We start from the raw sequence: 19217 nt of genomic DNA on the forward strand, positions 1-19217 counted from the left end.
TTTTCCCAATAAGACATTTCTAAAGTATTACTTTTGTCTTCCTCTTTGCAAAAACTTGATTGTGGCTCTGCTGATAAGTAATATCAACCCTTATCTTCGGTCATTTTGGGGGCACACATAGTTCTCCTTATTAAGCTATTAGTCATTCTGTAACCCTGACGTATACCATGCAATGAAAATCCCATACCATCCATCTTTAGTATTTTACACACACACATGGTTTTCCTGCTGTGGGGCAGGAGTACCAACCACTACTCCACTGTACGGCCTCTCAAAAACCCCACACACTCTTCTTTCCATGCGTCAGCTGTATATTGAAGTAAAATTCAACATACTGCATTTAATGTCAGTTTTTCCACCGTAGTATTTATTTACAATCATTCTGAGGAGCAAAAGAGAACAATCATCAGGACGACTATCAACCCATGCATGCACTATTTTGATCATGTATAATGAGTGTGGACTATATTAAGTTCACCATTGACTTATTTTCCAAGTTGATCTTATAAAATCCAAATGATGCAGCTTTTCCAGCTTTCATGTTAATTCAGCTACTTTACATTTTGACTGGCTGTCAGACTGTCACACCAATATATAATGTTATCTTTTTTCTTCCCCTGCTTTATTGTTGTACTTCTCCCTCAGTCTTCTACATTGCCCAATCCTTTGTTGGTGTTTCTGTATTAATAACCTTTTGCCTCTTCACCATCATCTGCTGCATTTGCATCTCATATCTTGTTCTTATCATTTCACAGATTGTTCCCACTCATCCCATGTTCACGTCCTCACTCTATGTACAGAAGCCGCAGGACCAGATGAAACATCTGATTGGGGTTTATATAAACTCTCTGTACTGAACAAATCCAAAGAATCATCATCAGTAAATTTGTTTCAGGATTTCTTTTCAGATCATTTGGTCGTTAATTTCCTACAAATTCTCCACCTGAGAGATACTCAGCGATTCCGCCCATGCATCCACTTCATGTCTGTTTCACAACTTTCACGACTCTGTAAAACTTTTATTCTTCCAACGCTGGTATTTCTGTTTCCGTCTCCATCTGCTGTTTGGAGTCACCATATAAGTGGGCTCCATCTCCCAGCATTACAGCATTTATTTTTTTTTTTCCAACTTGTGGTTTGTTTTTAATGGTTGTTTTTACTCCAGCCCAAAAAAAATCGACCTTCTTTACCTCCTCCCCCTCTTCCATTGTCACCGTAACAAATAACACTGTTCTTCTCTTTTATTCACCCACCATCTCTTTTTCTTCCTCTTGCTCTCACTCCTCCCTCTCTCCACCTTTTCTCATTGACTCCTCTGTCTTTCTTCCTCTCAAAACTTAATCCTGCAAACACCAGCAGATATTTAATTTCACTGTTGAGGCTGAAAGTAAACAGAAAAAGCAGCTTCTGTGGAGGCTGCACAAAATATTGTTTTGTTAAATCTATATGGTAGACCACACTTGGAGTGTGCACTGGGCCATGTTAATAGTAACAATAACAAAGGAAATAATACTAATACCATCAAAAACACGGGTGGGGTCAAAATGGAGTCAACTGTAACTTAAATCACATTTGGCTGTGAATCAGATTTCTCTGTTTGATAACAAAATGGAAATGAAGCAATTTTGCATAATTTTATTTGTGTTTATGTTTCTTCTTGAAACATTTTTTTAAAAAGTCTGCAGCATCACCTCGTTTAAAAGATTAAGATTTACAAGTATACACAACTGACATAATATTTTACAATAATAAATCAACAGCATTGTATTGTATCTATAATCAGACCAAAATGTCTTGTGGAGCAGTTTCATCTCAAGGTATGAGAGGCACTGGTGACTATAAATGTCCAGTAGATGTGACTGTGTGTTTGGGATCTCTCTGGATTTACCCTGCAATGGACTGATGACCTGGAATCCCTTTCCCCAGTGGAAGGACGCACGGCCCTCGTTTCCGTCCCTGACTGATAAATGATGTCTCCCTGCAATAAGCCATCGATCCTTCCTCTTGTTCAGGATATTCTATCAGACAGTCTAGCAGTAATAATGTAAACCAGAAGGTGTTGTCCCCGTGTGGGGGATTGATCTTATTTCTTTTTTTGTTGTTGTTGGTTTTTACTGTAATAAGAATAGATTAGAATTTCCACATCACCAGGCACCATGAAGCGTCGTAGAGAATCTCATTGCTAAAGACATTTGTTAAGTCATTAATATGATTATTGGATGGGTTCTTAATCCAAATGAAAGAAGTTATTAGAAAGAATGTTTGTGACCAGAAGCTCTATGCCAAGTGTTGGATGAGTGTGTGTGTGTGAGTGATTTTCAAAGATCCAAGCTTGAAATGCTTACCTCGTTAAGAATGACACATTTCAAGACAAAAAAAAAAAGAAAAACTCCAAACAGGTTGCAGTTTATACGTTTTCTGAATAATTGAGTCAGACTTTTTTTTTTTTTAAATAAACGCATTACAGAGGGAAAAACAACACTTGGCCTTTTTCCCCTTAAAAATCAAAAACCCAAATCTCTCGACTTGTCGGCCTAGAATAAAAGACAGTGCCCTGATGAATACTCCAGATGGCGTACGATCTCTGCAAGTAAATGATTCATGATTTGCCAAGAGCGACTCACCGCCAAAATCCAAAGGAAGGTTGAAAGCGTCATGTAAATCCACTTTTAAAATAGAACAATGCAGAAGCGGAGTTTGGTCACTGTTTTTTTTTTTTGTTTCTGGTAATTTGTACTTTTATTACGCATTCACGGGAAGTAATGGAGTCTTATTAATCAGTGCAAAAAAATTTAAAATAAAAAAGCAGCCATGCTTTGCACACACAAGCACATCTTACATGCACACACCTGAGCCTATTGTACAGCTGAGCCTGTGGCAATGAGTGCTCTCTGGGGAGGATTTTCCCACCAACCATTATGACCTGCCGAGAGAGGGTGCAGGGGGTGTGTGCATGAATACATGTGTATTTGTGCATATGCAAAGGTATATTTATACGTATAAAACAGCACACGCGCACGCACACACACACACACACACACACACACTGTAGATAGCTATAGACAGCAGTGGAGATGGAGAGGGACCAGATTGGCATCATCTGAGACAGTAGACAGACCCACAGATAGACATGAGAAAAGAGGGGAGGTGCCGCTATGTAATTGATGTGCCCACCAGGAGCTTTAGCTGGCTGCCTGGCATGGAAGAGGGGGTGGGCACTGCTGCCAAGACAGCAGTAGGAGAAAGGAAAAGGAGGCACGGGCCTTAGGGAGCACAGTAGCGGGCTGAAACCATGCCCATCAATCAGAGGCTAGTTCACCTTGCCATGCCAAGCGGGACCCCCCTCTGTGCCGAGGGATGGCGTGGCACAGGGAGTGAGGCTGGCACACTTGCTAAACCTTCCCTAATCCTCCTGGTGGGTGTATCAGTGCCACGTCCGAATGGCAGCAGAGTGGGCAGAGCCAGACACGAGAAAAAAGGGAAAGTTCAGCCCCTGTGCCGAAAAAATGTTTTGTTGCATGTTGTTTACATGATGTAGAAATGTTCTTATTGTTTCAACTACAGATTAAATGCCACGGCGTGTCAAAACAAAGGGGAAAAAAGCAGGTCTGAGGATTGTACCTCATTGACCTAAAAAGATCTTTGGCCTCCAGATTGTATGGCTTTGGACACGGTAGAATTTTAAACCAATGTATCTGACACATTCAGGTAAAATTCACTTTTTATATAATACAGTCAGACTCGGTCTTTTCACAACAGGAATCAACCAGTTTAACATGTTGTTTATACATTTCTCTCATGCTAATACCATATACCAGATTAATACTTTGGAAACTGTGAATATAATTACAACAATAAGTGCAGTATTTACAGTACAAAGTAACATGCTTTAGCTACTTCCTTAGTTCTGTTTTCACCCTACAACAGCATTATGGTATATTAAGGTTTCTCCAAATGTGCATCCAGAGTCAGAAAGAGCCGTCTTCAACAACAGAAGAACAAGGAGACTTGCAACAGATGGTGCGGTCCTCACTGAGCCCTGAGCTCAATACTGTTCAGTCAGTGTGGGATCACGTGCAGAGACGGAAGCAAATGAGATAAAATTAATTCACAGACGATACCTAAAATTGTGACGGTCACATCAAAACAGAGATTTGATTGAGCATCTTTCTTCATTAATCTGTCTATCATATATATCTCCTTTATCCGACTGTCTTGAGCAGAAGGCAGAATCTACAGTTCCTTCCTCATATAAAAGGCATTCTGCATTTTGTGTGAAGACAATAAAATATGCAAATACTACTATTTTATGCAATCGTTTGCCAAGGCAAACATGTTTGTTTCACTACCCATAGAGCTTCATACATGCAAGCATATTATTTTATATAAACTGAGCACAATGGTGGATAGCAAACAGAAATTGCAGGGGAGGACTGAGAAAGTTACTTGAACCATATTATACATTTTATTAGCTCTCCTTAAAAATATTGTTTATATCTATTTTGATAAAAGAAAAATATTTATACACACCACAGGTTGCATCACAGGGTTGCTGTGGATTAATTTCGATTAATCATGATTAAATGGAATTGATCTTTTATCTACTTTATATTATTCGTGTCTCATTTTGCATGAGCGAACAGACTCCAGAAAGAATGGAATATATACGCACTTAAACAAGTTTATTAAACACCTTTAACAGTTTGTGTTAGTAAAAAACTTCTTTCTTTTTCAAAAACAAACATTTATCCAAATTAATGTGGCCCCTTTTACTCCTTCTTCAGCCGGCTATTACGACTAACTAACATGTTGACATTGTCTGGGAGGAGAGCTGATCGCTTCTTATTTACGATGTTGCGTGCAATGAAAACTGTCAGCAGAATTCCTGACTGACTTTAATGTGGTATTTTAAGCTGGAAGTGCTTCGGTGAAAAATATACTCCTTCCTGCAGAGTGTGCATAATACTTTATGTTAGTCGATTCTGTCATCTTGGGTTTTTTGTACTCAAACATCCCATCAAGAGGGCGGATGTGTTTCTTTAATGTCTTCCATCCTCTGCAGTACATACGACGGTAAGTCTACTCGGGCAAGCTGCTGGAAATGCGTTACGAGAGACTATTCAGAGATCTTGAGTCATTCTGCAGTAACTGTGTTACCTTCTGACATGGGTAGCCCAGTGACAAACTCTATCGTGAAGTTGGACCAGGGTCGCCAAGGCACTGGCAGAGGGTGCAGAAGACCAGGAACTGTATGACGAGAGGTATTGTGTTGGGCACAGACAGGGCAGGTGGCCAGGTACTCCTGCGCATCCTCCATACTCAGCCACCAGAACCGCTATCATTAAGAGTGTTGTCTTGAGGGTCTCGAGGTCGGGAGAAGAATCAGACAGCCACGAGAGAACATCTGGTTTAATGTTCTTAGAGCCAGGACTATGAGACAACATAAAGTTGACTTGGTTAAAGAACAGTGCTCAAATTGTCAGTCAAGAGTTCAACCTCCACGGTGACTGGAGGTATTCAAGGTTCTTATGGTACATCCAAATCAAGAAGGGAAGCTTGGCCTCTTCGAACCAGTGGCTCTACTCCTCTTTGGCCAGCAACTCCCTGTTCCTGAGGTCGTAGTTACATTCTGCCGATGACAGCTTCCAGGAAAGGAACGCACAAGGGTGGACTCGGTTGTCCTTGGCACGACGCTGGGACAGGACTACACCCACTCCCATGTTGGAGTCGTCCACTTCCACAATGAATTGTATATGAGGGTCAGGCACCACCAGGAAAGCAGCAGCCATGAAGGTGAGATGTTTGAATGCTACATCAACCTGAGGCGACCAGGAGAACCGGACCGGTGAAGACATGAGAGCATGTACAGGAGCAGCCACAGGACAGATTAACCTTCTATAAAAGTTTGCAAACTTCAGGAAATGTTAGAACTCTCCTCTGCTGGACCGGGTAGGCCAGTCGCTGACCTTCTCAGAGTCCATCTCCACCCAGCCCTCACCCACATCGTAGTCGAGAAAGGAGACCCGGGTAACATGGAACTGGCATTTTTCCGCCTTCACAAGCTGTTGGTGCTCGAGAAGAACACGGGAGAGAAGACAAAACTGGAGCCTCCACTTTATATTGATGTGAAATGACCCCAATTTTTGAACGATTTAAAAAAAAAAAAAAAGAACTTCAATCAATTTTAGAGTCCTGCTGGACCAGGATTAGAAAACACTGCTGTAGTTTACATCAAGGGGATTTGTACCCGGTAAAACACACTTCTGTGAACACTCCTTCATAAAAAGACGGCTCTCAGATGTAATTATCTCGTCTGAATCGTACTAATCCATCTCTGATGCCAGAGTGTTTAAGAATACTCCAAAATTTTGACTGTTGAAGGCTCCTGGTGCCTCTCAGTGTCTGCTGCCAATGACGTAGCCTCCAGGGTTCAGTGTGATAGATAGTGTTGATTTCCAAAAAGCCTCAATTCTACAAGAAAGATAAGCAAAGGATTGTAATTCAGTAGTATGAAAATGATCTTCTTTGCTCATTTTGATTTCTGAGAATAAAAATGTCCTCATGCCTCAGGTTTGTGATCTTATTTTGTGAAAACAAATCACAGTAATTACATTAATGAATGAAACCTACTTAACTTTGTGTGTAAATTGATCATTTAGCTTATTACTTCTTAAAATCGCCCAAGCATTGACATCTGCGACATTAATTCTGACCAAAACCTTCACAAACTGATTGGCACTGCTACATATTTTTACATGAAGTGAAATTAGTGTTTGGTAATGTCCAACTTTTTAGTTCACGACATTAACAAGATGACGGATAACTTTATGAAAGAGTAAGTTTTGCATTGCATAATCTTTTCATTTTTACCTTCTCTCTTTTAATGGATGTGAACACACTTTCCTGATGTTTGGTCTCGCCAAGACTTTTTATTTATTTTGTACATGGCTTCCGTAATGTAGTTGATGCTTTGTTTTGCCAAACACTTCAACCTATCCTAGATCTGAAAACAGATCTTTTCTGACTGTGGGCTGACAGTGCTAATCACTACAACACTTTGAGGCCCTCAAGTTCGTCTTGTTGCCATTATATTGTGCACAGATGCACAAAATGCTGAAATACAGGCAGAATTGTGGCATTTATTTTTGCCCGCTATCCCTATATTTATACGCCGTACTCTGGTGTTGGCGGAAACGACTGTGTAGCGTCTCCCTTTAAGCACATGTGTTTGATTTCCTGTGCAGGTTTCCAGTTTTAACACAGGGGATGAAGATGTGTGAACAGCTTGGCAACCTTACTGAGTGCTTTGAAGTTGACTACCCTCCTTTTTTCACAGTCTGCCTCAGTGAACTCACGCTTTACCTGCTGAGAATAAAGACACAGCATTTGATGCATACATGCTTCCTTGACAATTTGCGGCCGCGAGACAACTTAAGCATATAATGCGATGAGCAGGTTTTTCGACATGGATTGGTGGTCGGTGTGGAAGCAGCCTTATTAAGATGCTCTTGTACAAGCGTGCCAGACAAAAGGAATCAACTGAGCCTTTTGCTTTTCACCCATCGTACAAGTTTGAGATCAGTGAGCCTGAAGGCTGGAAGCAGTCCAGAAAACAGTGAAGCATTATCAGGACACAGTTTCTGCTTCTTTGGCACAGAGTGCCTTGAAGTGCTCGGGCAGCTGGGAAGACGAGGGGGAGGGTGGTAGAGTGAGGGAAGAGCAAGAGACAGGGAGAGGGAGAGAGAAAGGAGGGGTTAGCCCTATAGGACCATTTGTGATGAGGCTCATTTGCACAACGGCACTTAATTGGCTACAACAATTAATTAATGTGTTGGAAAGTTGGCACAAAAAGTTCATTTAAGAGGGTTTTAATAAGCAATTAGGGAGAAGTAACCAGTGAGGTAGAAGCAACCGCACAAAAAGATGCTGAAAACTCTGAAAGTAAAAACTCCAGTGAGGACTTTTTGGGAATAATGTGCCATATCTTGAAGCCGGGATGTGGTTTGCTATTATGGGTAGTTATGGTGCATCCCATTGTGAGCCCTGATGACATTAAAATACATTATTTTTACCCCATACTTTTACAACCCCAACTGTTCATGGCACCCACTTTCCAAAAACAGTATTGTCTCCTCTCCCCTTCATTCTCCCTCCCACAGTCTGCCTCCCTCTCTCTTTCTCACTCTGTGTATGAAATATCGCATGACTAATGAGTGGAGCAGGTTGAAATCCTGGGGAAGATGTCCTTGGAAGACGAATGCATTTTCAGCAGAATAATTAACTTAATTAACAAATTCACATGCATATTCATCAGCCTATTAATGTCTCCTCTGTGCGGCTTGATGAGCAGTGGGGTAATAACCATCTCATTTGCATAGCCTGTTCACACGACTCTCCGTTTAAAGACAAAATAAGGCGAGGAAGAGCACGGGAGGAAGAAGGAAGAGAGAAATTGGAAAAGAGGAGACAACAAATAGAAAACAAGGGAGAGGCTCAGCGGGGTAACCTGCAGAGGTGAGGAAGTGACGTGCTCTGGTTGGGAATGGGCAAACAGTTTATGTGACGGATGGGTGACACGAGGAGGGACAACAAATATGAGCCTGAACAGATTGACTCATTCTCCCTCTTTCGTTTTCTCATCCCTCCAGTCAACCTTGTAAAACATCTTCCCCCTCCTGCTGTTCGATCATCACCATTTCCGTGCATCCAAGCCATAATATTCTATCTTGTCTAAGCTGAAGTAAAAAGATTTCTAATAGCCCTTTTAGATATATATTAAAGTTATGATATAATGATAACGCCGTTAAAATGTTTGTCTTGGTGAATTGTTCCTCTGTCATTCAGAAAGCGCATGATAGTATCAGTGTGCCCTCTCCATGTTTCTCTCCCTCTCTCTGTCTGTCATTCTCTCCTTCCTCATCTCTCAGGGGGAATCTTCTTGGCATTGCTCCACTCCTTTCTTCTCCACTGCCAGGCTGCTGCTGCTGCTGCCGTCTCTACTCTGTTACCACTGTCTGCAAACAACCTGGTGCTCCTAGCAACGCCACCTCTCTCACACACACTCCACATGGCGGTCCGAATGGCGTCCGTGTTTGCATCGAACACACGCACCTCGCATTTGCCGAAGGGTTTACCGTCGCTCTTATATTTGTGCCTGTCCTATCTTAAATCCTGGGTCTACAGCATGAGAGCCGAGTGTTTATTCTCCAGCTCCGAAAGAAAACAACAGTAAAATGTCAAATTCAATAACCCTGTTTGCTGTCAGAACTTCTGATTGGCTGTCTGTTCCACTTTGGAGGAGTTGGGTCTCAGTACAATACACAGACTTTTGCTTCAAGCACTCGTCATCCGTCACTCTTTATCACACTTCCAGCTCTTTCCTCTGAAAATACCTCACATCATATATACAATTTTTTTTAGCTTTAACAATGAAGTACACACATTTTAAACAACATTTCTTTGATTCTTTTTACAGTTTTTACAACCTCAAATAGATATAACTTGTCATATTCTTGTTTTCTTCCTGTTTATTTTGCTTTACAACTGTGCTGTCACTCACTGTGTTGCTCGGTCTTGATGCTGTGTAACTTGGGCATGCACAGTCTGTTGTCACGCTAGGTTGCTTCGTGCACAGTTTGTATTTAAAGATGAACTTTTGTATGATGTGTGACTTCACAAAGTTCTTCTTATGGTACTCGGCAGCTGTTGATGTATATCATATAAAAGTTAGCTTCCTCTCATGTCAAATAACTCCAAAGCAACACATTTTCATATCTAAACAGTATTTATCTTATTCACCACCGGTTTTCTATGTCGATAAGAAGCACAAACACCAAAACATGTTACAAAATGTCCCACACTGACACACAGACGGGCTGCTCCACAATTGGACATGAATTGTTGAGCTTTCGGTTTTTTTCTTTAGGATAGTCACGTAAAGTCTGATGATTTGCTGGAATAAAAAATAAATAAACAAATAAATAAACTTCTCTCCACATCATTCATATAAGGATGTGAAAATAAACATAAATTCTGAAAGCACTCAGTTGAAAGTTTCCTCTTTGTGACTCCATCTGTCTGCATATAGGCATTGGTGTTTTACATTAAAGGACAACCTGTTGTTTTACGTGGGATCGTTTTCCCACCTTTAAAAGGTTCAAACCATTCATTCATTTCTCTTTGCATTATTTGGAGTAACATAGATGAAACATGAAATGTTTGTGAACAATTATTATTATTATTATTATTATTATTATTATTATTATTATTATTATTATTGTGTCTTCTGACTAGATCAAAATATTTATTCCGTATTGGGCAACATTGAAAATATTTGTAGTATTGCCTTTGTCATTGTTGTTAGACAAGCTTACTTTATATATATATACTGTCTTTTATCTGATGTTTTCATCTGGTCAATGTGTGAAGCTGATACCACACATTTGCTCCAGCGTTGATGGTGAGTTGATGCAGAGCTCCAAAATAGACTGCATGAGTAAACTGTGCTGCAAGCATGTAAATTACATCATGGGCTTTTATATCTTAAAAAAAAAAAAAAAAAAAAGCACCATCAAGCATGTGCAAATGGTTGTAGTCTAAATGATTTTCTCTGTGGCCACCCACACTGTGAGTTTTGATCTGGCTTCAGTGACTGCTTGACTAGATTGGTGCAAAGGACTTGGAAAGAAGAACTAATAGTTTGACAGCGATACTCGTGTAATGACCATGATATCAATGGCATTTTTCAACCCACACACTTACATACGCAAAAACAATATGTCTGTTTACAAACAGCAATGTACAATCCAAAGGACATGAATATTTTTTGTTTTTGTTTTTTTATCGTCAAAGGTAAAATCTGATGTGATGCTCCTACATAGGACTGTGACCCTCCGGTCCAGATTTTGCTTGTCTTTTCTTGTGCATGATGAATTCAGTTTTGGAATGATGTCTGAGACCATTTCAGATTTGTGACGTGCCACTTACACGTCTTAGGTCAACTCAGAGCTCGCTAATTAGCTGAGCAGGCTGTTGTGTAGTAGCTGTGAGAGGAAGAGCTGGGATTGGCGATTGAGATACAGAGCATTAGCCGGTGTCAGGAGAAAATTAAAGGCCAGATCGCTTTCTTAATCAGAGCACAAGCACTGCGTTAAGAAGGAATTAGGTCGACAGCTGCTGTTTAGCTGCTTACCTTGCTCTCACTCTCTGCCTTCCTCATATACGTGCACACATTGACTTCACACACTCTCTTTGTCATTCTCCGGCTTGTTTCCCTCCTTCATCCTCCTCTAAACTTTTCTTCAAGAGTTACCCTCTTGTACTTGATGCACGCTGACGCATCTGAGTTAACTCTTATAGGGCACGCAATGAAATATTTGGGAAGCATTTTCCGAGATGTTTTAACTTTTGAGACTCAAATATAAACCTGTGGATACAGATTATATACAAAATAAAGATGGTAAAGTGTAAAGATAAAGTGTAAAAATGGACTAATATTACACGTTTCATGATTTCATGAGGAAATGAGCTTGCCCACACACTATTACAGTAAGTCAGACGCAATATTATGTGTTATTTGCAAAATAAGAGCCTAAACCTGACTTTCAAGGTACATTCAGCATATGTTTGAAATTAAACATCCTGTCACTTTCACAAGACGGGAAAAAATGTTTGAAACAAAAAAAAACTAACATGGTCAATTTTGGAATAAAGGGTTAAACGTCAAGAGAAGAGAAGAGAAGAGAAGAGAAGAGAAGAGAAGAGAAGAGAAGAGAAGAGAAGAGAAGAGGGGCATGATGGGTGGAGATGGGTTTTGGTTCTGTTCCAGGAGGCTCAGTAGTGTCCCCGTGGCTGATGGATGAGCTGTCAGCGTTGAGCTCTTCCACATTCACCTGAGATGAATGGACAAACAGCAGTGGCCCTTTCGCTATCGATCCATCTTCTTCTGTTTAGATCTATTGTGCCGTCCACACTTGTCCCCCACACCCACCCACGCAAGAGATTCACCAAATATGAGTTTTCATCGACAAGTAATATTAACATACAGTGACATTTCCAGCGGACGTTGTAATATATGTGTGTTTCCTGGGATTTTTTTCCTGAACATTTTAACTAACACCAAAGTACAAAGAAACACTTCATAACCATTTCATTAGAGACATAAAAAGCAGCAAAAATCCACATATTGATAGCATCGACTGGACAATATGCGCTGAGAGGCGACTATCAGCTTCCTGCCAAATCCACGTGTCAATCTAAATTTTATGCCCAAACATGCAGATTGATTGCCTCGCAAGCAGTGAGTCATTGTGATCCATATCTTCGGCTCCCACATGTCTTTTCAAATCGCGTGTCAGATATGAAGAGGACTGGTTGCCGAGGTCAAGAGTGCCTCCACTTTTTAATTTGGCAAATGCAGCGTATAAATTGTGATTTGTTGCTTTATACATTAGAATCAGCTGGAATGACCCCCGAGTCTCACTGCCAGCGTCTTCCCAGAGATCATGACTCTATCTGAATTACAACACAGAGGCAGGTCTCGTTCTTCTTTTAACCTCTCTGGTCATGCAGTATTTGCTGAAAATAGAAATTATTTCACTTTTGGAATGAATGACTTCAAAAATCGTAATAACAAAGCAGTTGGATGTTAAAAACGTAAAAAAAAAATTTATATTGGAATTACAGATTATTTTACTGCAACTTCGTTTTGTTTTTTTACATTTTAAAATGCACAATAACGACACTAATGATTATTAGGTCTTTCATATGTTATATATTTATTTTCATTTCCATTAAATAACTGTTTTACATGCCTGTATATGTTTACATGTTTTCTATTTAACAATGAAAGACACTCAAAATGATGAAAATTTCTCTGGACGAGCATTTCTGCTGTTCAAAGACATTTTGCATATAAATCATAACCAAGAATTTAAGAATTCCAGAAAAAGCCCAGATGAAGGTCCATTCAGTCCACATCAACCCACCTCACCGTGGCACAGCTACACTTTGGGGTGAAACTACTCTGTGTCCTCTCCAAGGGGAAAGGTTTAAAAAACATTTAATTAGGCTTTTGGCATGGCTTCACTTTTAGCCTGAAGGTGTTGGAGGAGGCTTTACAGACTTCATCCCTATTAGAGCCTCGCAGATTAAACATTCATGAGAGCAATCAGCGAACCCTATGTGTTCTCTCCTGCTGTACAACTTCATCTGTAGTTTGTGTGTAGTGTCACGTCTGCGCAGTTTTATGCTGAATGATGCACTTACATGGTGCGCACACTGTTTTATACTGCCACCTCCCTACACTGGTGCACTTGTGAATTAGTTGCCTGTGAAACATATTACATGAAGGTGTTATCTGAGTATCTATAATTGCCTTAACACTAGGACGTACATGTTTGTGAATCCTAAAGTCCAGTGTTGGTGGCGTCCAGAACGGGCCTATAGAGGTGTCGTGTGGGTATAGCATGGTACGGGAAGGCGGAGGAGGTTTGGGGGAGAAGGGTGGGATGGTGTTGGAGGGATGGGGGTGGAGTGGAGAGGAGGGGCGGGGGGGGCAACAGATGGTACGCCACGCTGCGAGGGACGTCGGCTGCCACGGGTGGGGGTGGGGGGGTAGGGGGTGGTGGAGTGGGGGCAGATAAATGGGAGTGGGAGGAGGTACTTTTCCCCAAAGTGCCAGCAGGGATGACGAGGAGGGGGACGAGATGTATGTGTGTGTGCGTTTGCGTGTTTGTATGCATGTGCCTGCGACTCCGTGTGTGCTCGCATGTGTGAAGACGGGGCCACGGTCTGACTTCAGCTTCTCATCCGCGGAGGTGAGAAGCCTCTGAACCCGATGCCTCGTGCCCACTCAGTGTCTGTCTGCTGACTTCCAGAGCTGGGGAGGAGAGTGATGACTCCCCACGCGCCACTACATAGCTAGTTCACTGGCATCAAGACTGTAGGAAGATGATAGCTGAAATTACTCGTAACCCAGTTGTTGTGATGAACTACAAATTGTGATGCTCACGTCAGACACCATAAATCAGCCTCAAGCAAAACGGCCATATGTGAGGGGGAATTTAATAGCTCTCGTTTGATTTTTGTGCTTTTTGTCCAAGGCTGTATTTCATGCTCTAAAAGCTGCTGAGCCAGGAGTGGGGAAAAATTTAACTTTCTCCTCGTACCCTGCATCCCTGCCCATCATAACTCTCTCTCTCGTCCTGGTCTGCGCTCTTCCACAGCACCTATGCATGCACAGACGGCGCACATGCTCACGCACATGCACAGTAAGTGCACTTGCACCAACCCCCAATTACAATGGCTGCCTGTAAACACACCAGCTTCAGCGGTATATATGGTGCTGCCTATTGAACAGATGTTGTGGAATTTAAGATGCAAAACCACCCCTCCACCACCACCATACCCAACACACACACACACACATGCATGTATCTATACACTCACACACACACACACACACTCACACACACACACACACACACACACACACACACACACACACACACACACACACACACACACACACACACACACGCACACGCACACGCACACGCACACACACACACACAGAGCCCTCACTGCCCCCACCACCCCCCCACCCCCAGCTGGCCCTGCCATGAACATGCCATGTGGCGCTCCATTCCCCCTGGCACTCTGACTCTGGCTGTGCCAACTCTGCCGCGTCTGGCCGCCGCCAACTGGAAAGACCAAGAAAACAGCAGACTCAAAGTGCACTGTTTCTTTGTGTGTGTGTGTGTGTGTGTGTGTGTGTGTGTGTGTGTGTGTGTGTGTGTGTGTGTGTGTGTGTGTGTGTGTGTGTGTAGGGATAAGATCAAAACTTGAGCAGTCCGAAGACATTTATTTGTGGTATAAGTGAAAAATCTGACACGGTATTTCCATGCTTGAACAATGACTTCAGTGTCCTGTACAGTTTAGTGAAAGATTTAAATAAATGTGTGGTTTATGTGCCTCCTTCCTCTCTGTCTGTGCACAGGTGTATGGTGTACGCAGTGTGCACAGCGTGTCACGCTGTCAGTCCGTACACGCCGGTTGTAAAACCCACTTGGGAATGGCGGTGGAATTCCTGTTACCATGGAGATGTCCAAGCTCATCTGTAATAAAATTTCAACTTGAGAGAGATTAATTTAGGGGAAAGTGTTGATTTATTCATCCTGCCGGATACGAATGCACTTTCTCATTCGCTCTGATGTTTAACTGTGGTGGCTGGCCACTTTTCTGACTGGTGGTTAAATTTCAGTCATATCACTGTTAAAACACGGTTTCTGAGGACCGTTTATGTCTTTTTCATTGGATAAGTAGAAGAATAAGTCTGAGGATATATTTATTTTCCTTTAACTCAATCAGTGAAAGGGCCTAACCTTACACTGAAAAGCCCCCCCTTTTTTGTTTTGGTTTCAATTTTGCAATGTGCTCACATTAAAGCTGAAATATACGGATCTACATTGGACTGGTATACATGCATACGTATACATTTTATTTCCTGAGGGGTGGGATAATGTTTTGTCTTTTGTTGTTGTGTTGTAGCTTTTTGTTGTTGTGTTGTGACTTTTGCTGTTGTGTTGTGCTGTTTGCCCTTCTGGGCCACCGTAGGAAGCTGGAGCTGTGTTAAAGCGCAACATCAGTAAAATCCATTTACCATCTTGAGCCTTACTTGGTTATCCTGCCTGTCAGCACAGAGATTCAAACCTGTGAACCTCTGAACACAGGTATAGTTCTCTGACCTCCAGGCTACCATAGTGTCAGCACTGAAAATGTCAAAGTCACGAAGGCCATGTTCCGTTTGCATGACATTTCAAGTGAAAATGCTGAATTTTTTAATTTTTGTTTAAGAAAAATCTTATTTGCACACAACGTTAAAAAGAAAAGTCAATTTACACTGAAGTTGGCCATGAGTTGGTACTGCTGGGTTTTTTTTGTAATGAAACCCCACAGACATGCCTGCAGAGAACAATACTATAAACATTAATGAGCCAGTACACGGACATTCGCAGACAGACGACCAAGTTGGATTGCTATTGCGAGTGACACTCAAGTATAGAACTATCACGTCCCAGGAGATTAGGGACTGAGATGGATGGATGGATGGATGGATGGATGGATGGATGGATGGATGGATGGATGGATGGATGGATGGATGGATGGATGGATGGATGGATGGATATGGAAAGTTGGGGTTACAGTTCTTCTGCTACTCTCATCTCATAAACCCTGAACAAGATGACACACACACTATAATATTAGTCAAATTATAGCCTTTTCACTAAGTTATACACAAAGCCATCCAGCTGTCGTAGCAGCAAGATCACCAAATAGAATAAAACCAAACAAATGGCCCGTGCCCTCAGTACCAACACTTTGTAATGTTGTGAAGACTCATCTTCTGTCACGTCTAAACTATCACCAGAAACTGAAAGGAAATAAAAAAGTTTCAGCCCAGTGAGTCACACCAAGATTACCACTTGTCCAAGTCGAGCCCCTTTCTGTGTGGAAATTGTATGTTTTCCCTCTGCATGATCTTGTTGGGATTACTATTGCAACAACACATAAAGAGTAGGGTACAACTTACCTGTCTCACAACAATCTAATCCCAGCTCACGTTCCCTATTGGTGAATTGTGCTTCACATTGATAAGAAGAGCCGACAACAAAGGATCAAAAAGCCATAGTCCAGTTATCCCTGTGGTAACTCTTATGACACCAATTTTTATAACCCAAAAAGTCAAAAAGATTGTGAAACTCCACTTTCATGGTCTGTATTCATACTGAAAATCAGGATCAAGTGAGCTTTTGGCTTTCTGCTTTACGGTTCGGGTTGTCGATAGGATGACTCAAAGACATGCTTGTGAGGGTAGTAACTCACAGGGTAGTCTGTCTCTCTGTGTTTGCTCTGTGAATGGCTGGCGATCTGTCCAGGGTGTACGCTGCCTTTTCCAAATTGCCCCATATTGAGTCAAATGAACATTCTGGATGGACAGTTGGTCTGGATACAAGAATGACTTATTTATAACGGCATGTAAGAAAAGGCTCCTCTCAATCTTTTGGTTTCAAATTGCACACCAAAGATAAATTCAGAGGTATACTGATATCACAATACAAGTAGAAGTACCAATCCAAATACTCTGTACTTAGATCTAATGTTGCCATGGTTACAATAATAGTGACTTGTCTAATAATAGTGAGATATAGTGATAAGATGAGAAAAAGATTGCTTATTAGAAAAATGAAAAATGGGAATAAAGCAATAAAGTCCCCTGAGTTGAAGTCAGATGATTTGTTGACCCCTGCATCCACCCCGACCTCCTCCCCACCCGGACTTTCTTGTTCATGACAACAGTTGGTTCGGGGCGTCGTCACTTGAGCTTCAGCAGATGTCTTCCGGAGACCTTGCTGAAACGACTGATACTGCTGTTCCTCTGCCGACATGGCTCTGTCATAAATACTCAGTACAAATGCGAATTAATTTACAGTTGAAAACAGTGAGCTATAAATACACAATTTACATAACTTAAAATCTACAGAGTACTCCTGTTTTAAACAGGACGAAGTATCAAAAAAAAAAATTATTGTTTCATCAATTTTCTCTTATGTGGTATTTTCATGATTTGTCGGTAATGAAAAATATATGGAGTTTTTTAATAAGCGGCCTAAATGTGGCTAAATTGATTTTGACTCCCAAAGTTAAAAAGCTGAAATGGTGTGCCTTCCTTGTTTTCTTAGATAAAGCCCAGGAGAAGTTATTTCCAACACTCACAGCTGAAGTGGGTTGTGAGCCTGTGCTGGCGTTTATGTTCCTACACATCGATGCATCCGCGTGTGCATATGCATAAACATGTGTTTGATGCCGACCATGTCTCTATGCAACCCTCAAACCCTCCTCCTCTCCTTTCCATCACGCTGCGATGTGAAGTGAGAGCTCTTCTCCTCTCTCCTCTTCTCATAATCTCTTTTAATCTGAGAAAGCATGAGTGGGCGGCTGTGTCAATACTTTGCCTTAAGCCTGCCACCGGGACACACTCTCCATTTTGTTTACTCCTTCTCCGTATCTAACGGAGAGGTTGACATAGATGGACTGACAAATGGCTGTAAAGATGAAAGAGACAGTGGCGTACATACCGTGGGTTTGACTGGTAGACTGCAGGACTTTGGAGCATCACAGGCTGGTTTATGTCGAAGCCACTTAAAAAACTAGGGGATTATTGGTGTTGCCTTTATCGTCTGGAGCCAGGGTCTTCCAAATATGGAGCGCAGCATGTTGTCTTTCACAGTCTGGAAACATGCCTCGCTACCTGAGGCTAAAGTCATCGACAGTTTATTAGAAACACCACCAGTCTGCAAATGATAACACGTTAAACTGCATTAAATCACAAAATACATTCAAACACATGATGAATCACAATGCAACTAAATGTAAGAATATCTTAAGGTCTGTAAGTTCAGGTTAAGGTGGCAGTGAAGCTGAGATGAAGCTGATATGCTTCATACCTGCTAACAGAGCGATGATTTATGAAAGTAGCAGCAAGCTGTATCGTATGGCTCCACGTGATGCATTCCTGCCTGGTCGTCTGTTTGTTCTCATTTTCCTGCCAAAACAACGCAGACACATCAGAGCACAAAGTCAACCAGACATGTGAAGGTATGCTATGTTAACTACTGATTAATGAAATCCTGGAAGTTCCAAGGTGGGATTTCAACAGGACTGTGTGCATCAATGATCCATGGCCGCTCATGACCCTGCTGCTAGTTCTGCACGTTTTCTTCCATGTACTTAGATACTCACCCGATCAGACTAGAGCTGCACATTTGGAGATGTTCTGATAAAGTGATCTGACATCACTATGTGTTAAGCCTGTTCAAAACTACACCCTTGTCCATTAGTTAGGCCTCTAAGGCTTCAGCTTTATTGTCCAAATGTTCACTGATGCTTAATATATCTGAAACACCCGACATTTGCCATTCTAAGCAAAACAGTTTTATTCAATTTGCTTTATAGCTAATTGGTGTATTGCTCCTCAGAAAGCCCAAACTTAGGAACTGAGGTCACCACACCTCAAGGAATAAAGCAAGTTTCTGTCAGATTGCGAAGAAATATGTTGAGAGCAAGTTATTAGCAGATTCACTTTTAAAATGAAGGAATATGAGTGAAATTTTAATTCACAGTTTAAAACATTGACTTTCTATACATTTGAAAACAAT

The sequence above is a fragment of the Lipophrys pholis genome (assembly GCF_963383615.2).
Source record: "Lipophrys pholis genome assembly, chromosome: 1".
Lineage (NCBI taxonomy): Eukaryota > Metazoa > Chordata > Actinopteri > Blenniiformes > Blenniidae > Lipophrys > Lipophrys pholis.